Source organism: Camelus ferus, chromosome 26, assembly GCF_009834535.1.
Source record: "Camelus ferus isolate YT-003-E chromosome 26, BCGSAC_Cfer_1.0, whole genome shotgun sequence".
In the NCBI taxonomy this organism is placed as follows: domain Eukaryota; kingdom Metazoa; phylum Chordata; class Mammalia; order Artiodactyla; family Camelidae; genus Camelus; species Camelus ferus.
The window spans coordinates 9,660,034-9,681,544 of NC_045721.1; the positions used below are offsets into that span (position 1 = coordinate 9,660,034).

General features: G+C 36.8%; 2 long non-coding RNA genes across 2 annotated transcripts in view; one reads left to right on the forward strand and one right to left on the reverse strand.

Annotated features, from left to right (window-relative positions):
- The window catches only part of LOC116660071, a 92,434-nt gene that overhangs the window by 1,603 nt on the left and 69,320 nt on the right, over nucleotides 1-21,511 (reverse strand). The window lies entirely within an intron of this gene.
- Nucleotides 1,606-16,217, forward strand: LOC116660073. Its single transcript, XR_004315440.1, has 3 exons — nucleotides 1,606-1,616; nucleotides 3,428-3,437; nucleotides 15,814-16,217. It is a non-coding gene; the product is annotated as an uncharacterized LOC116660073 (long non-coding RNA).

Consider the following 21,511-nt stretch of genomic DNA (forward strand, 5'->3'; position numbering starts at 1 on the left):
GACTCTGAGGAGTCTGCTAATGAAGAGCATTATTAAAGGACAGTGAGAGTATTGTTACTGCAGGAAGGAGAAAGGGGAACCCCGTTTACATACTGGAAAAACAATTAGCCAAACCAGCTTGTTGTCACATGAAAGATAGACAAGATACCTAATGAACATGTGGATCTGGCTAGATCTGGGTGGAATATTAAAAGGCTTGGTTGGTTTCTTTCAGATGCTTGTGATATAGTACAAGAGAAATGAGATGAGCTAAAGAAAACAGGAACTGTTCCATTTTCAGTCACAATCTAGAGGAAACCTAAAGAAGCCAGGAACTGCTGGATTTAAAATAAAACATTCTTTCATTCCTAGCTTCTCCAGAAGATAAAACTTTCAAAATGAAAAATAGCCCAGAGTAAAGGTCAAATCCAAGGTGCTACTAGGAAAACATGGCCTTAGGTAAAGTTCAGGTCAAAGGTATAGCTAGAAGACCTTGTGGTAGGCAGCCTCCACAAAGATCCCTACCTACTGGTATTCAAGCCCCTTGAGTGTGGGCTGGACATAGTAACTTGCTTTTAATGAATAGATATAATTTCTGAGGTTAGATTACAAAGAGACCATGACTCCCATTTTATACACCCTCTCTTGCTCGCTCCCTTGCTGCCTTTAATGGAAGCCAACTGCTAGGAAGTGAGCTGTCTGATGGAGAGGCACATGTGGCAAGGAATGGTGGAGGCCTCCAACCAAGAGCAAGGAACTGGGGTTTTCAGTCCAACAACCCACTAGGAGCTGAATCCTGTCAACAACTATATGAGTAAGCTTGGAAGCAGATCTTCCCAAAGTGCAGCCTTAGATGAGCTCTGTTATGGACTGAATGTTTATATCCTCCCCAAATTCATATTATGAAGCCCTAATCCCCAATGTGTTGTTGGTATTAGGACGTGCAGCCTTGAAAAAGTAATTTGGTTTAGATGAGGTCATAAAGGTGGAGACTCCAAGATGAGATTAGTGCCCTTGTAAGAAGAGACAGCAGAGCTTCTGCTCTCTCTGCCATGTGAGGAGGCAGTAAGTAAATGGCTGTCTGCAAGTCAGGAAAAGGGCCCTCACCAAGAACCAAACTGGCTGGCACCTTGATCTTGGACTTCCCAGCCTCCAAAACTGTGAGAAAAAATACATCTCTTGTTTAAGTCAGCAATGTATGAAATCTTGTTATGGTTGACAAGATCATAACTCTGGATATCTTGGTTAATAACCTTTGAGAGACCTTAAGGCCAAGGGACCCAGCTAAGCAGGGCCTGGATTCTTATCCAACAGAAACTGTGAGATAATAACACTGTTGTTTTAAGCCACTAAGTGTTGGGGTGACTTGTTATGCAGTAATAGATAAGCTAATATCTCAGCAAAGTTTAAGGTGGTACTTCTACCTTAACTGGACAGCAGGGCTTCTGAGGATCTAAATGATGTCCCACAAAAGTGTCACACTGGCCCAAGGTAGAGAAGGGCCTGTCCTGATAAGAAACATGAGGACAGCCTTTGCCTAAGGGAGATGATTATAACTTTAAGTATAAAAAACCTATGGCTTTTATTATGGAAAACAGTATGGAGATTCCTTAAAAAACTGAAAATAGACGTGTCCTGTGATCCAGTAATCCCATTCCTGGGCATACATCCAGAGGGAACTCTAATTTGAAAAAATACCTGTACCCCAATATTCACAGCAGCACTATTTACAATAGCCAAGACATGGAAACAACCTAAATGCCCATCTACAGATGATTGGATAAAGAAGCTGTGACACACACACACACACACACACACACACACACACACACACACACACACACACACACACAGAGAATGGAATACTACTCAGCCACAAAACAGAATGAAATAATGCCATTTGCAGCAACATGGATGGACCTGGAGTCATGCTAAGTGAAATAAGGCAGAAAAAGGGAGAAAAAAGACATATGATATCACTTATATGTGGAATCTTTAAAAAATGACACAAATGAACTCATTTACAAAACAGAGACAGACTCATAGACACAGAAAACAAATTTATTTTAAAAAAAGAAAACAAATTTATGATTAATGGGGGGTGGGGAAGGGTAAATTGGAAGTTCAGGATTTGCAGATACTAACTACTATATATAAAATAAACAAAGTCCTACTGTATAGCACAGGGAACTATATTCAATACCTTATAATGATCTATAATGAAGACATGAAAAGGAATATATATGTATAAATGAATAACTATGCTGTACACCAGAAATTAACACAACATGGTAAATCAACTATACTTCAAATAAAAAAAAAACAAAACCTACATCTTTTTAAGGATCTCTACTAGCCTTCACTGAAATAGGCAGACTATTCATAATGAAGAGAGGCCTCTGGACCTTCAATGTTATAGGCAGGAAGCGGGCTGAGGAAGCTACCCATTTGCAATTATGAGCTGTTTCCAAAAGAGAAGATAACTCCAGATGGATGAAAGAACCACTGAAAATTATTCCTAAAGAGCAGGAGTGGGCATAATTAAGGAACTGATATCATTTGACAAGCTGGGTTTCAGAATTGCTACAGACCGGTTTCTGGGTTCCTCTCATATTCTCCCCTTTTTGAACGGGTGTATCTATTATAGGTTTTCTGTCTCCACCTTACCATTAGATGTTGGCTATGTGAGAGATAGATATTTTGTCTCTGTCATCCCTGGTCTTCAGGTCAAGAGGAACCATGTCTGAGGAGCCATGGTCAGGGAACCACACCCAAGGAGCCAGATCTGCACTCGGACCTGACTTAGATGCTGATACCCTAGACCACGGCTGGCAGACTTTTTCTATATAGGGCCAGACAGTAAATATTTTAGGCTTTGCAGGTCACATGTGTGATCCCTGTCACGTATTATTCTTCTTATATTTGTAAAAATATAAAAACCATTCTTATCTAAGGGCCTGTACAAAAATAGCCCACAGGTCAAAGTTGGCCCTCGGTCTGTGATTTGTTCATCTCTGTCCTAAACTATGAACTGATGTATAAAGGGCTGAGATATTTGGATATCTTAGAGTAGGAGATAGGTGAGTTTTTCATATGGGAGGGAAATGTATTATGGCCATCGGTGGATGGTGGTTGCTAGTCTTCATACACAGCCCCCAAACAACTTCACCTTTTGGTATGTGCAAACCACTCCTGCCATCGAGAGCCGGAGCTTATGTGCACTGCCTTTGAATCTGATCGAGCGAGGCCTGTTTCTGCTTTGACCAACAGAATGCAGAGGAAATGACATTCCGGGAAATCTGAGCCCAGGCATTAAAAATTTCTGGCAGCTTCTGTTTCCTTCCTTTTGGAACCCAGCTTCTACGTAATGGGAAAGCCCAAGCAGTCACCTGGAGAGGCCCATGTGGAGGAAATTCAGGCCGTAGCCATGCTCGTCCAACCCTCACAGCTTCATCTGAGTTCCCTGCAACAGCCAGCGCCAGCAGCCAGCCTTCCGCATGAGGCAGATACTCTACAGAGCTGCCCCAGCTGACACCGCATGGAACAGAGATAAGCTATCTTTTCAGAATACTGCCCAGATAAATGATTATCGTTCTAAGCCACTAGGTTTTGGGGTGGTTACTTAAGTATAATACATAATGAAAACACTGGGGGAGGGAACAGTGGAAGCAAGGCTCTGGAAACCAGGAAGCACTGGGCATTTTTAAGGATTAGCCAGTGTGGTAACCCTTGACCCAAGAGTTAGATCTATAAAACAACAAAAATCACCAAAAGCCATTTCTGGCACGTTTTTTCCTTCTAAAAGGCAGTAAAGTGGAATTGAAGGATATCTGTGGTCCCTTCAGAACCTTCATAAAAACTTCTGAATACATGATGATAAGTAAAAAGCAATGAAGCCAGACTGAGGTGTGGCTGTGGGGCAGCTGGCAAGCACCCTTATGATTAAGTGACTTTTTCTGTCACCGACTTTATAGCTGTGATTTGAATTTGCGCTTCGGGAAAATAATAAATTAGCAACTGTCTCTGGAATTTGAGACTCACTTATAAACAATCAAATGCTAACTTAAACATCTGTAAATGTCTACTGTACTCTAATTTGTCTACCATGTAGAAAATCTGTATCTGAGCATTAGGAGATGAGGCTGAAGATTTAGTTCTTTTAGTGCTTAATAAGAACTGCCCTTTAGAAAGAAATCTTCAGTGGTTTGTAAAGTAGGTTTGAGTGAGGCAAGATGGGAGATGGGAGACATGGATGCTGAGTGGTCCATGGACAGGCAGTGAAAAAAGGATGGAAATGAAAGCCATTTCCAAGGAGTAAGCTACATGATTTGATAAATGATTGAAGGGAGGGGTAAGGGAGAATGATGCATCTGACCTAAGAGCCAGGTTTCAAAGCTTCAAGGATTTGATGGTGCCAACTCCAAAAAAAAAAAAAAAAAAGCAGATGTCCAGAGGACATCAGGCTTATGAGGTTAGCCATTGTTGGGATCATGCTGATAGTTGGAAAATGGGTCTGTAGCCCAGAAGAGATAGGAGATAATACATATATTTGGGTGCCACCTGAACTGAAATCGTAAGTGAGCTTAAAAAATCAGAGGTGGAAGAATAAAATCTTAGGAAATTCTGTGCTTAGACAGGACAAGTAGAAAGACTAGCCAGAAAAGAGGCCACCAAGCAGTCAGATGTAAAATGAGAACAAGCACACTAATTAAAATAATAGCAGCTAACAGCACTGACCAGGGAACCGTGCTACGAACTTTACGTGGATTGTCACATTTCATTGTTTGAAGATGGCGGGTTAAACATACACGTTTCCATCCACTCTGTTCAAAAGCCTCCAAGAAAAACACGGAAAAGATTTGATGCTGTTGTCATTATTATTTTAGGACATAAATTAACAAGGTTAAAGAGAATGAAAGAAAACAACAGTAATAAAATTAGGGGAGCTGAGAATACTAAATCCTAAGCCTGATGGGAAACAACTGAGAAGAAGGCTCACGCTGAAAAATCTCCAAAAGCCTTGACAGCAGTTGGCACCTCGGAAGTGCCAGTGAAAATGGGGCTCTAACTGGGAGGACTGATCGAAAGGAAAAGTGGTTTGTACCCAGATTCCTCTCTGGTTTTTTTGCACATTTTATTGTTAATGTAACATTAAAATTTTTTCTCTTCTTTTTAGGAATATTCAGCAGGAAAAAGAAAAGGAGGCTTTTTTCCCCCATTTTTGTCAGTTTTTTTTCTTCCTATGAAAAAAGCCTCATCAAATCTGCTTAAGTATAAAATAAATATACACATTTTTTAAGAGGGAAAAAATGACTGCTTAGGTAAGATAAACATCAGTGGCTGAAAAATTGCAAACCTAGATCTTGTGTGTGTGTGTGTGTGTGTGTGTGTGTGTGTGTTTATGCAAATTTAGGGTCCCAGTAATCTTAAGCTTTGCTATAATTTTCACCCTAAGTGACTCACTTTAAAATTTATGAATGACTAATCTTTGTAAATATAAAGTAGATATATTCTGAGACTGAAAAGTTTCAAAACTAGTAGCTGGATATATTTCTCTTAGTCCAATATGTTTTTGAACAGTTTGTTTCAACCAATTTATTTAATTGGTTCAATTGGTTTAAATTTTCAAAATCAATTTTAACATATATTTAAAATGGCATAATTATATACTAATACGCTATACCTCCTTTTTCAATTAAATACATGACTGTTTAGACATATCAAGACACATTGGTTTTTCCTATCTCATCTTTTTTAAAGCTTTGAAGAATGCCACTATGTGTGCACAACTTCTAGATGAATGAACATTTAAATTGTTTACAGTTTTTAATATTAATCATTGCTATGATGAACATCCATGTACAAATGTCTTTGTACATTGTCCGATTATTTTCTTAGGATACATTCTAAAGAAATTGCTTGGTTAGATGGTAGGCACATTTGAAATGTTGATATTTATGGCTAGAAAGTTTATACAATTTACACTCACTCCTACAGTGTGTATGAGATGGTCCAGTTCATTACCACATTCCCAACATTGAAGAGATCTCTTTTCATTTTGCCAATCTGTTGGTGAAAAATATTATTTTTTTCATTTGCATTTCTTGATTGTTACAGGGCTGACCATCTTTTCATTTATTTATAACCATTTGGAAACTGTCTATCATGTCTGTGCATTTTTCTAGTGAGGTGTTTGCCTTTCCCTAATCCATCTTTGAAATTGCTGGGCTTCCAATATCCTACAACTCCTTCATGTGTTCCACAGGTATGACTGTTAGGTACCACCTAGGTTCTTAGTGGCTATGTTCCTTGTGTTGTACAATACATCATCGAGCCTCACACCCAGTAGTTTGTTCCTCCCAATCCCCCATGTCTTTACTTCACCACCTTCAAAAAAAAAGAGAGAACAAGCATATGAATTTTGCTGGAACATTCACTGACTTTTTTATTGAAAAAAAATATATATTCCTTTGTTCATTGACTTTAAGACTAAACAGTGACACAATCTCAACTGACCCTTCCATTTTATCTACTTACGCCATATTTAAAACATGTGAAAAATACTGTAGGCAGACTTGGCTAAAAGAGTCTTTTTTTTTTTTTTTTTCAGCCATGATGTATATCCACTGAATTGTCTTTCAAGTTTGTTGCCACATCAGTTAAGCATTCTAGAAAATGTTTTTTTGAAAAGCATGATTTGTTCTGAAACTGTCTGGAACTTGTGTTATGAGCGCTGATCTTGATTTCTGGCTGACCAGAGATAATCCGACTTGCTGTCACAGATTCTGGGCTATAACCTATAAACTGGTCTGATTCAACAAATTTTGTCTGCATTTTGAATGTTCAATTGAACTGCATGGCAGCCAGTCAAGAGACCTGGAGAAGTGTCATGAGGAGATTTTGGGAGAAGCTTTATGGTTTAGCTAATACAGTATAAACACTAACAAACATTTTAAGCAACCATTGATGCTTCCAGTACATGTTAGATGTTTAGAAAATGAGTTCCAAATGAGGACTTCATACCATCTATTATTGAATGAATGAGCTTTTTGAGCTACACATCATAAGATATGAACAATAGTCTGAGATCACAGAGTTACTGCTTCCTGTTGATGTGTGACTCCCTTGAGTGGGCCTGGTACCATGAAAACTGCAGCAAATTTAGAGACGGTGGAGTTCAGAGATCTATGTTGAGCCCAAGCCCTGCGGCTCATAAGTATCAGCTTCAGGAAAGGTGCTTCGTTTTGTTTAGATGTGGTCTCCTTATTTGTAAAACTGGACCAGTGATAAAGGTCACCTGCTCAGAGCTGCTGTCAAGACCATATGAAAGAGCCCATATATTCATTTCAACAGAAGTACGAACATAAGTTAGTACATCTGTTGCTAGTCCGTAAGCTCCTTGATTGATGTGCTTGTACATGAACACATGAAATAAATTTGCCATAAGCAAGCTCTCTACAATATACAATACGATGCTGTGCACTGCTGAAACAGAGCCTACTTTTCTGGAGATCAACTCGGCTTAAGGCACCGTGTGCTTCTTCCATCTTTATGACGAAATGCAGACTTCCCATTAAAAGGTGTATCCTTTATTTGAAAAGCTTAATTAGTAATGATTCTTTAAAAAAAAATTCTAGATGGTTAAATTTAAGCCTGAAGCCCATTCTGAGAATACCCTCTGGCTCTGGGCCCACAGTACTATATATATATTTTTTCAGTACTGTATTTTTATTGGATTTTGAACTGAATGCATTTTCTTCACTTTAAACTCTTGCTTTTCACTGTGAGTTGTTTGTGAGATCGTAGCAATAATTGCATTGACCTATGCAGGTCTAACTCCTTTCTTGATTGACTCTATTTCTGTTATATTTTTGCTAATTAATACAAATGTTATTGGCTGTAATATTTTCACTAAAGGCCTGTGAAAGAAATACTGATAGTTTTCAGCCACACAAGCCTTTTCATTTCTCCTTTCACGTAAAGGCTTTTCTTTCATCCATTTATCACAAAGAGGTGTTTGAGTATTTGAGTGTTCTGTCCTGTTCCCACACCCGGCATTCTTCTGGCTTTCCTCTGTTCATAATTTTTCACTTTTTATTTTGAAATAATTTCAAACTTACAGAAAAATGGCAAGAAGAGTGCAGGGGATTCCCATACACTGTTCACCCAGAGACACCCTCAGGTTTCACTAACTGTCTCAACGATGTTCTTTAAAGCAAAAGGATCCAATCCAGGGTCCCACGTTGCCATGTGTATGTATGTCTTGTTACATCTCTTCAGTGTTCTTGGACTTGAAATAGTTCATCAGGTATTTTGTAGAATATCCCTCATTTGGGTCTGCCTGGTGTTTCTTTCCTCGTGATTGGATTAAGTTACCCATTTTGGCAGGGAGAGCACAGAAGTGAGGCTGTGCTTTCCTTACTGCGCATCAGGTGGCTTATGATGTCAGCTGGTCGGAAAATAATGTTCATCACGTCTGATGGTAAAATTACTCTTTCCTCTTGTAATTAATCATTATTCTGTAGGAAGGAACTTTGAGGCTGTATAAATATCCTGTTCTCATCCAACCTTTACCTTCCTGTTTTAGCATCAATTGATGTTTCCTGCCTGAATTATTACTAAAATGATTGACAAGTGGTAATTTTCTAATTCCATCACTCCTTTTAAACTTATTAGTTGGCCTTCTTCCCATGTATTTCCTCATTTGTCTATTTATATCAGTGTGGACTCGTGGATTCCTGTTCTGTTCAATGGAATGTAATCTGTTACTATCATTATTTATTTTAATGCTCAGATTGTCCCAGATTTGGGCCCCATTCAAGCTGACTCCTGTGTCCTTTTGATACGTCCCATCAGTCTATAAGCACTTCCTTATGCTTTGGTACAACAAGATCTTGTATTTTCCATGCCCTAGACCTGGAATCAGCCATTTCTACAAGGAGCTCTTCTTGGTGGAGAAAAGGAATTTAGAGACCAAGATCTCAGCTTTATGTGGGCTCATTGCTACAGCTCCTCTTAGTGGATCTAGCAAGGGAATATATAAATGTGTACACACTCACATTTATATTTTTGTACACACACACACACACACAAACAGATATATTTGTTTCTGCATCTCTGTATTTCAAACCATTGGTTCACCTCAATCCCTGTAATCCCAATCTGACACACAAAGCTCATTCTAGTTTTTTCCTTTTTGATATTTGTAATCCTCTTTCCAACAGTGAGAAACCTGGCTCTCATTAGCCTCAATATATTTACTTATTTCTCAGTTTCCTTGTATGTGCCCTTCTAACGCCTGCCAGGCTGTCACCCTCCTTGGCTGTCTTTCCTGTGTGAACTCCCAACCACCATATATGCTCAGACCTGCATAATTAATACTAATATATTAATTACTGAATTATCAAGGAAGAAAGGAAAAAGAGTTGCTCACGATTATTAACGTTTTAATTAAGTCTATTTAACATCACTAATATTTAAGGTGCTTTTCAATAACCCAATAAAAAAAGTGGTCAAAGGACAAAGAGACACAACTCACTTAAGAAATGTAATATCTAGATGTTTCACACAACCTAAATGTTCAGAAGTAAGGATTGAATAAATAAATTGTAAACACAGGGTATACTGGGAAACCATAAATAGGATTAATGTAGGTCCTTATTTATTGATTTGAAAAGATTTCCATGATATATATGACATTAAAAATTGTTACAAAATATTACCTTTTTATATCCTATTATGTGTGTGCATATATGTGCACAGAAAATAGCATCAGAAGTTAAAAAAGATACTATTAACACTGTTCCTGAGGTTTATATTAATAGATATTATGAGAAATTCTTAGGAGATCCTCTGAAACTTCCATTTAATGATATTCCCCCTCCCTTTGCAAAGCACATGGGTTTAATAACTTTGACTATTAGTTTACAAACAATAAATGGGGGAGAGGGTGTAGAGGAAAGGGTATTTACCCAAGTGAAATAAAAACTTATATTCACATGAAAGCCTATATGTGAATGTTTGTAATATCTTTATGCATAACCTCCAAAAACAAGAACAAGAGCCATGTGACAATTGAAGAAATTTGAACATTGCCTGGATATTTCATGGTATTAAAGAATTGTTATTAAATTTCAGGTGTGATAGTGGTATTGTTCCTTGTTTCTATAAGGTCCTACAAAGGAACCTTCTGGGTAAACTGGAAGCATTCTAGATCTTGATCTGGGTGGTGGTTTCACAGCTGTGGGTGTACCATCTGAAGATTTGTGTACTTTACTCTATGTAAGTTTTACCTCAATTTTTAAAAGGTAGGGTCCTTGTTTTTTAAGGATACATTCTGAAGTTTTTAAGGATGAAGTGATGTTATGTCTGGAATTAACCTGAAGATACTCCAAGATGGCCCATGGAAGATGGGCTGGGTTGCTAAGTGTTGAAGCTGAAGAATACTCATAATATAATTCTTGTACATGTTCAAAATTTTCCATAATATAAAGCTTAAAAAAATGTCTGGCAAGATAATGTTGCCAAGGATGTGGAACAATGGAAATCTTCATACACTGCTGGTGAGGATGTGAACTGAACAACTCTTTCATGTTATCAAGTAAAAATGAAGGTGGGTATAGTTTATAACTCAGCAACTTCTGAGTTTATAACCTCGAGAAACACTAGCACAGGTGCTCAGACATGTGTGGACATGTGCATACAACATCGCTTATGATAAACCAAATAAAAAGGGAAGGGAACAACTCAAATATCGATTGACAGGAGAATGAATAAAAACACTGTGATCTATACACACAAAGGAATTCTAGGTGTACTTATCAACATGGATTGACTCACAAAATTAATGAGCAAAAACTTTTTGCAACAAGTTGCAAAATAATATTAATACTATTAATTAAATATTCAAAATATGCAAAATAAAACAATGTATTTTTGCAGTACGTATCTGCAGTAAAACTAAAGAAAAGCAAGTGAATGAGAAACACAGGATCGTACAATTGGATAGGGGCCTATCAGGGCTTCAAAGTTCTGATAATATTCTTCTTCTTAAGCTGGGTGATGGGTGTTTATTTTAATACCTTTTTTATTCCACATATATAGTGTAAAACATTTATATGTGTAGAAATCTTTTATAATATTTTACAAGCTATTTCCTGTTGTTTTTCAGCAGTCTTAAAATCTGGCTCATAGTGGTGGCATGGTGTTATGCAAAGAATACGGGACCATCAGGTATGTGAGAACCTGGGTTTTAGTCCCAGCTGTACTACTGAGTAGTCCCGTGGCCTTGCACAAATCACTTAACTTCTCTCAACCCAAGTTCCCTCGTCTAGAAAATGGGCTGATCCACATTTCCCAAATATGTTCTTCAGCACACTGGTGCTAAGATATGTTATTGACATTTTGTGGCAACAACAACAAAAAAGCTTCATGGTCAAATTGTTGGAAGAACTCTGGATTAAACAATAATAAGAGAGTTTCCCCATAGCAAGACTCCTCAGAGCTTTGACTATACAAGTGTGAGTTGCAAATCTCCAGGAAGAATGCAGACTTTTCAAAAGTAGTTTGCCACAGAATCAGGTTTATCTGTGTGTGTATAACCACTATTTAAAAGAACACGGTATACATCTTGTAGTAACTTATGGTTAAGAAGAATATGAAAACGAATATATGTATGTTCCTATATGACTGAAGTATTGTGCTGTATACCAGAAATTGCCACAACATTGTAAACTAACTATACTTCAATAAAAATATATTAAAAAAAAAAAAAAAACCATGGTATGGGAAATTCTGGAAGAGCTGCTTTCTAAGGTCTCTTTAACCTAACCTTCGATGAATCCGCAGTGCTCAGATGACCCTTACTGCAGGATGTATGGTGAACTGTTGGGAAAGAGATGGGAGCTGGGATACCCATAAGGAGATGATTGTGATGGTCTAGGCATGGAAGCTTGACAACCTTAATTTAATAGCAGTGTAGTAAAAGGGATGGAGAGGGAGGGACATAATCAGGAAACATCGCTAAGGAACCATGAAGCAGGGCAGAGCACAGGGCCACCCCTTGCCTGGTTAAACTCTACCAGTGCTAATTAGGCAAAACCGCAGTGTTTGCTCCTGCACTGATCAGTTAACCACTCTGAACATAGCTGCGGCTTTGCAACACGTGGGTATTTTTAGACTAGGAGGGACTCATCATGTCCAATTCTTGTGTTTGCATGTGTGAACATACTGTGTTCTGGAGTTCAACTGACTTCTTCAAGGTCACGTAGCTCATTAGAGTCAAGAGCAGTACAGCTCCAGCCTCCTGATTCCCAGACCAGCCTCTGCACCATGACACCCTGATATCCGAATATGTGTGTGCAGTGTGCCTCACCAAGGGCTCGGTCTAGTTTTTATTCATTTCAACTGCAATAACAACCTTGTACCATACAGCACCTATCCAGTGAGGTGGTGGTTATGAATTCCGGGACCTCAGAACCAAGAAAGGACCATGGCCGCTTTCACCCTGGATAGCCATCTCCTATCTGCCGTCAGTGACTTCTGAGTCTGTGGATGCATTAAGGGGTATCTGCTGCAACTTGAATAAATAAATAAAAGGGAGAAGAGAGAATTCTCCCATGCAGAATAATTACAAATAATTTATGTAGATCATCTGCCCACAATGGGGGAGGCATCACTCCCCTTTAAGTGTGGGCTCCACATAGTAAATTCTTTCCCAAAAGTACAGTATGGAAGGTGGGGGAAGACATCAACAGTGGAGAAAGCTGACAAACAACACTTCAACCAAGTGATCAAGGTCAACATCAACAGTGATGGATCATGTTGATAGTATGTGTCTTTGATACGATATGATGAAAATGGCACTTTACCTCTTCCCTGAAACCTGTAACGTCAGTCTAACCATTGGACAAATTCCAATGGAGGGAAATCCTACAAAATACCTAATCAATACCCCCTCAAAACTGTTAAACTCATCAAAAATAAGGAAAGTCTGCAAAACTGTCACAGTAAGAGGAACCTAAGGAGACATGACAACTCAGTGTAATGTGGTAACCTGGGTGGGACCCGGGAACAGAAATGGACATTAGGTAAAAACTAAGGAAATTTGAATAAAGTATGGACTTTAGTTACTAATGTATCAATATTGTTCATTAATTATAACAAATGTACCATACTAATTTAAGATGTTAATAGAGGAATTGGGTACAGGATATTTGGGAACTCTGTATACTACCTTCTCAATTTTCCTGTAAATCCAGACTGTGCTAAAAAATAAAGTCTGTTTTTTAAAAAAGTCCTTCTCCTTCCCTGTCCCACCTCCCCCAAATCTTCTGGCTCAGATAGCTTCAATGGAGAGTCCTACCAAACACTTAAAAAAGGGTTAATATCAATTTTATACAATCGCTTCCAGAAAATAGAAAAAGAAAGAACAATTCCTAACCAATTTTATGAAGCTAGTATTACCCAGATAACAAAACCAAAAAAAGACTGTACAAAATAATACGACAGACCAACATCTCTCATGAGAATTAAGAACCATGACAAAGTGGGATTTATTCTAGGTATAACTGGTTCAACATTCAAAAGTCAAAGTAATCCACCAGATCAACAAGGAAGGAAGAAAAATCATAGGATCATAACAACTTGATGTAGAAAAACTTTTGGTAAAACTCAACATTGATTCATGATAAAACTCATAACAAACAGAGGGGAAATACCTAAACCCGATAAACAGCATCTACAAAAAACCCTAGAGCTAATGTCCTACTTGATAATGAAAGGATGAAAGTTTTCTCCCTAAGATCAGGAAAAGGCAAGGAAGTCTGCCCTCAGTCTTATCCAATATAGCACTGGAAGTTCTAGACTTTGCAATAGGCAAGAAAAATAAACAAATAAAAGGCAGCCAGATTAGAAAGGAGGAAATAAAACTATCTTTATCTGCAGATAACATATTATCTATGTAGAAAACCCCAAGAAGTCTACAAAAAAACTCTTAGAATAAGTTCATCAAGGATTTAGGATATAAGGCCAACACACACACAAAAGAATGCATTTCTATTTGACAACAAATGTACAGAAACCAAAATTAATATATGATGCCATTAAAATTAATAAGCTATAAGGATACATTGCACAGCACAGGGAATATAGCCAATATGTTATAATTACTGTAAATGGAGTATAACCTATAAAAATTGTGAATCACTATGTTGTACACCTGAAACTTAAGTAATTGTAAATCAACTCTACTGCAACAAAAAAGAAAAAAAAAACTTGATGCCACTTACAACCACTCAGGTAAAGCCAAATATTTAGATATATGTAAAACATGATCTGTATGCCCAAAATTACAAAACTTCAATGTAAGAAAACAAAGGAGACCTACATAAACAGAGACACATATTGCAGTTATGGAGAAGGTCCAACATAATAAAAATATCATTTCTTCCCTAATTGACCTACAGATTTAATACAATTCCTACCACAATCTCAGCAAGGTTTTTTTGTGTATATATAGACAGGATTACTCTAAAATTTACATAGAAAGTCATGGGCCTAGAACAGCTGAAACAATCTTGACAAAGAATAAAGTGAGAGGAATCATTCCACCCAATATTAAGGCTTACCGTATAGCTACAGTAATTAAGACAGTGAGGCACTGGCAGAGAGACAGACACAGCAATGGAACAGAATAAAGATTCCAGAAATAGATCCACAGAAATATTCTCAAGAATTTTTGATAAAGGTGAAAAAGCAATTCAATGGAGGAAGGATAGCCTTTTCAACAAATGGCACTGGAGCAATTGGCCATCCATAGGCAAAAAATAAACTTTCACCTAAACGTTTAACCTATATAAAAATTAACTATAAATGGATTCCTGATTTAATGTAAAATGTAAAACTATAAATTTTTTAGATATAAACATAAGAGAAAGTCTTCATGGTCTAGGCCTAAGCGAAGAAGTCTTAGACTTGGTACAAAAGCACAATCCATAAAAGGAAAAACTGATAAATTGGACTTCATCAAAATTGAAAACATTTCCTCCACAAAAGACGCTATTAAGAAGATGAAAAGACAAGCTACAGGATGGGAATGAATATTTGCAAATTATATGTCTAACAAAGGACTAGTATCTGGAACACATGAAAAACTCTCTTACACACACAATTCCCAAAGTTCAACAATAAAAAAACAAAGTCAATTAGAAAATGGACAAAAGACATGAACAGACATTTCAATAATGAGGATATACAGATGGCAAATAAACACATGAAAAGACATTTAACAGCATTAGCCCTCAGGGAAATGCAAAATAAAACTACAATGAGATATCACTACACATCTATCAGAAAGGCTAAATTAAGAAGTCTGAACACAAAGTACTTGTGAGGATATAGAGAAACTGGATCACTCATATAATGCTGGGGGGAGTGTAAAATGTATAGGCAGTCTGGAAAATAGTTTGGCAGTTTCTCATAAAACTAAACATGCAATTACCATATGACACAGCAATTGTACTCCTGGGCATTCGTCCCAGAGAAATGAACGCTATGTTCACACAAAACCCTTGTCCACAAATATTCATGGAAGTCTTATTTGTAATAGACAAAAGCTGGAACATCCCTACCATAGAGTACTACTCAGCAATAAGAAGGAATAAACCATTACCCAGGACAACATGGATGAATCTCCAGGGAATTATACCGAGTGAAAAAAGCCAGCACCAAAAGTTTGCATACTATATGATTCCATTTATGTAACATTAAAACAGAAGACAAAATTTTAGAAATAGGGGAAAGATGGATGTCAGGGTAAGGGACTTGGGGATGGAGGTTGGGTAAGGCAAGGAAGGAGATGGATGTGGTTTAAAGGGGCTTCATGGGGGTGATCCTTGAATTATTGGAATATTCAGTATCTTGACTCTAGTAGCAGATACATAAACCTACACAGGTGATAAAATTGTATAGCACTTAATAAACACACATACATGCAAACAAGTGTGTATCAATAAAACTAGGGAAATTTGAATAAGATCAGTGGATGGTAGCCATGTCAATTACCTGGTTGAAATATTATACTATAATTTTGCAAATTGTTACCATTGGGGAAACTGGGTAAAGTATTAAAAAAAACTCTCCGTATTATTTCTTACAACTGCATGTAAATCTACAGTTATCACAACAAAAAATTCAATTAAAAATGTGTAAATACCTAGATGCTGTAGTCAGCAGCAAAGGAATGATTTTACAATTGCTTAGAAGACCAAATGATCGTATATAAGAGGAGGAGAAAGGAATCTGGAAAAGGCAATTAATAAAAACAACAAAGAGAGAAACTATGAGGAATGCCTGACGCCTCTGAATTTTGGAAGTATGGATAATATACCAAGTTGCCAACAGTTCTTAAATTTCCTCTTCATGTACTGTCTACATTTGATTTCTGACTCAGAGTAGCTGATCTGTTTGTGGTGTACAGGTTTGAAGCTCTAAATGCATCTGGATCTAATTTGATGGAATCCCCTCCACTTTAAGATGGGTATATCTTATTCCCCTGACTTTCAGTGTCCAACTCGAGCAGATTTAAACATTTCTGGCAAGGATTCACTTACTTGTGATTTCTCATGTGCAATCCTGCAATTTCAGGTTTTCCTTCCAATCTTTTGACTTTGTGCTCCTTGACGTAAATGGTTTACCTTGAAAATTGTCCAGGGTTTCGTAAATGTACCCATATAAGGCACGATCAAAAAGTGATGCCTCCTCATTTTTATCTTCCTTGTCAGTGATTGGTCATTTGCCAAAAATTATTCTTTGATGTTCCCGAATCTCCTATTTCTACTCCTGAAATTACATGAAGAACCAATGGTTGGAAGCTAATTAGGAAGAGCTTTGCAGCAAAGTGATTTTAGCTCAGCTGCATCTCATAATCTACAGTCTCTTTTAAAATATCCGATGTGAGGCTCTCCCCCATGCTTAATAGTGATAACTAATTTCATCCCATTAACAATTCTTTGTGGTAGGTTGCTGTTATTATCGTAATTACATAGATGAAGAGACTGAAGTACAGAAAAGATAGATGACTTGCTCACAGACACATATAGTAAGCCAGAGAGCTGGAATTTGAACCCAGTCTGATTCCAGAATCTATAATCTTGACCTCTGAACCTCTTAAACTTTCTGAATCAGAGTCTCTAAAGTGTTGGTGTCTGAGTACCTCTTATTTTACAAAACAAACAAATCTCCACTCTGCCAGGTTTAGGGGCCTCTAGGTTAAACACTATTCTACTGAGATGACCCTAAGCTGTGGGAGGTGCCTACCCTCTGTCAAGAGCTAACAACTTCCTGCTGACCCACACAGCTGTTCTGAAATAGGTACCATCTGCTGTGGTTAAGTGTTTTACATACATTTTCTCCTTACAAGTGCCCTTCAAAGTTTAAATATTATTATCCTTCTTTTATAGATGAAGACACTGAGTCTTAGAGAAGATAACCTGCCCCAGGTCATTCTCCATTAGTACGTAGCGAGGCTGAACTTAAACTCTGAAGCCCAAGCTCTTGACATTAATATTGCCTCCTCCATTAGAAGTCCACCAGTCAATCTTGAGCAACTGGTTAGAACACCTGCTCTGAGGTATTTAGGGAAGAAGTCTTCCCAGAGGTGCTTTGCAATCTTCAAAGCAGAACCATAAATGTAATAAGCTTTTAAGACTCCAGGGGAAAACTGTCATGGTGGAACCTCAGGCACTGTGATAAATAAATCTATAGGAAAGTTAGATGGGGACTAGGAGGTCTGCGCCGCACCTTTTCAGGTTACTGCAGCTCTGTGGAAGTGCCGCCTGTGGGTACCACCCATCCCATCCCACAGAGCTACCCTCCAGTGAAACAGGAAGTCAAGGAGTTGGCTCTTTCTGGCTTCCCCAGTGTCAGTCCTCTCTTCCTTTTCCTTTTTTGGGATCTACCATGAAACTTTGCCATGTGCCAAAGAGTGTGGAGAAGGTTTTTTAAAAAATGTTCTGGATGTGATTGTTAACGTTTGCCCAGTTTAAATACAACTCTGTTCATTGTTGTTTCATAATGATGAAACTCATTAACTGTGTAATGGCTTCATGCTCCCTGGTCTAAAATATAGAATATGTTCAATATTAAAAATTAAAATCGATCCATCAAAATCTAATGGCTAAATAGGGATATTAAAAAAGCAAGAGGGATTATTTGGATTCATGTAAAATTGTCATGGGATTCATGAAAATAATTGGCAAATTTTGACACAGGACAGAGCCTGAGGTAAAAAGAAAATCTCACACAGACCAAATCACAGATTTGTGAACGTGCATTTAGTGTAAGGGTTCATCTAACTGTACCCTGGTCTCAGCCTGGCATTAGCTCCTTCCCTCCTTCCCACCTTCCCACCTCTCAGCCAGCTCTCTCCCAGGTCACTGGAGGCATGTGCGCTAACGTGAAGAGGTGGTGATCGCCACTGTAAATCAGCCAAGGGCTTCCTGCGCTGACTGTGTCTTCAGCTGCTTGTAATATTTTAATCATTTCAAAATCTTTCTGGTTGGGTCTCTGTCTAATTCAGCGAAGCCTCTGTTGCTCTTTGTTATTAACTTTTGTCTCCGTGCACTCACTGGTGTACTGAGTCCTTACATAACTAAGCAACAAATGAAGAACGAAGCATATTCAGTTTGGGTAGATTTACATGACTAATTTTTTATATTAGTTTAATACTAACTTCAAGGCTTAGGAGTTTCTCCTCATTCTTCAGAGTTATAGTTGATGACCCATAAATTCTTGGTCATGTATCAGTCTTTGTAATCACATCAGTGCTCTCAAGATGTAATAAAAAGAACATACCATCTTTGAAAGTGGAAAAAGAAAATCTTTTATTTTACTCACTAATCCAAAAGAGGAATATGGATTTGGTCCTTTTGAACTGTATTTTCTAAGTTTATTTTATTTTATAATTATAATGTAATATATGCTCATTTAAAAATGTATGAGAAATAGGTAAAAGCGGGAAAACTACCAAATAGAATTCCATTGCCCAAAGATACTCTCATTTGAAATTTTTTGTTTATTTAAAGTGATTTTTATATTATTTACTTATTTAAATTATGTATATTATTATTTATTTAATTATTTAAATTATGTATATTATTTTTACTGAACTATACTCATAATGGACATCCAATTTTGTGTCTAGCTTTTTAAACTTAACATTGTAAGTTTATATATAATATATTATATAAGTAATATTTTAAGAAGTATAAAATTCTGTTGAGTAAATATATATAATAATTTGCACAGGCACTCAAAAATTATTGGACAGTTTAAATTGTTTTCAAGTTTTGTCTTTTTTTTACCTTTTTATAAACAATGCTTTGATTAACACCTTTGTATAGAAAACTAACTTTTTTTTGTATGCAGAATCTCATTTGGGATCCATTTCCAGAACCACTTTGAATGGTCAATATTCTGGTATATTTTGTGAAATGGCTTTCTAAAAGGGTTGTACTGATTTACATTGCCAATTTGCTGTTTGAAGGTTTCTAATTCACTGCATTGTCAAAAACACTGGCTATCACACAGGTTTAGAACCTTGCAATTAAATAAGCAGAAACTGCTATTCATTGTTGTTGTAAAACCACGTTACTTTTAGAAGTAATGATAGTCCTATTAATATTATTTTCTTAAAAATATTACTTCTAGATATAAAAATTTAATAACAACAACAGAAGGAATCCCTTTAACTTCCAACTCAGTAACTTGAAATTATTTGATCTTCCAACTAGTTATTGACCAGCCTTGTGACTCTGGGAAAATATTTAACTTCTATAAGCCTTGGTTTCTTTATGTATAACATGGGGATAATGATAACATCTCCCTTATAGGGATATTATGAAGATTAAATTAAATAATACTTGGAAAGCTTCTAGATGCAGAAAGCACTCAATAAGTGATAGCTATAATTATTACTATGTTTACCTAGTTATTACTTATTATTGACTTCTGGTGGTAAGAATATTTGCTATTTTAACCATTTTAAGTGACAATTCAGTATCATGTTGTGCAGGTATCACCACTATATCCAAAACTTTTTATCCCCCCAAACAAAATTCTGTACCTATTAATAAGCAAGCAGTAACTTCCCATTTGCCCCTACCTCACCCCTGAGTAACCCCATTTCTACTTTCTATCTGTATGAATTTGTCTTTTTTAAACATCTCATATAAGTGGAATCACACAAGATTTGTCCTTCTGTGTCTGGCTTATTTCATTAAAGCATAACGTCTTCAAGGTTCATCCATGTTGTAACATACATCAGAACTTCATTCCTTTTTAAGGCTGAGTACTAGTCTCCATTGTATGGCTACATCACATTTGGTTTATCCATTCATCTGTGATGGGCACTTGGGTTGCTCCCACCTTTTGGTTATTGTGAATTATGCTGCTATGAATATTGGTGTACAAGTATTTGAGTCCCTACTTTCAATTATTTTTGGTACATACCTATGAGTGAAATTGCCAGATCATATGGTAATTCTATGTTTAACTTTTTGAGGAACCACCAGACTTTTTTCCACAGTGGCTGCACCACTTTACATTCCAACCAGGACAGTATGAAGGTTACATTATTTACTGTAGCCATCCTAGTAGGTATCTCATTGTGGTTTTGATTTGCATTTCCATGACCTGATGTTGAACATCTTTTCATGTGCTTATTGGCCATCCATTTATCTTCTCTGGAGAAATGTCTGTTCAAGTCCTTTGCCCATTTTAAAACTGAGTCAGTTTTTTTTTTGTGGTTGAGTCAGAGGAGTTTTTTTTGTTTTGTTTTGTTTTTTATTGAGTTATAGTCATTTTACAATGTTGCAGAGAAGTTTTAAAAAATATAACCTAGATAGTAAATCCTTATTAGATATGCAATTTACAAATGTTTTCTCTGTTTCTATGAGTTGTCTTTTCACTCTCTTGATAATGTCCTTTGATGCACAGAAGTTTTTAATTATAATGATGTCCAATTAATTTTTTAATTGAAGTACAGTCAGTTTACAATGTGTCAATTTCTGGTGTACAACGTAATGTTTCAGTCATACATATACATATTTGTTTTCATATTCTTTTTCATTATAGATCACTACAAGATTAAATATAGTTCCCTGTGCTATATAGTAGAAACTTGTTGTGTAACTATTTTTATTTTGTGCTTTTGGTGTCATCTTTAACTATTACCAAATCCAAGGTCATGAAGATTTATTTGTCTCTGGGTTTTCTTCTAAGGGTTTTACAGTTTTAGCTTTTAAATTTAGGACTTTGTCCATTCTGAGTTAATTTTTATATGTGGTATAAAGCTTCATTCTCTTGGATGTTAATATCCAGTTTTCCCAGCACTGTTGGTTTAAAAGATTATTCTTTCCTCCTTCAGTCTTGGTATCCTTGTTGAAAATCAATTCCTTGATATTTAAATGTTAACCCATTAGATAAAATTTATTCCTGTGTTTGGATGGGACAACTTCTTTGGTTTTCTTCTCTC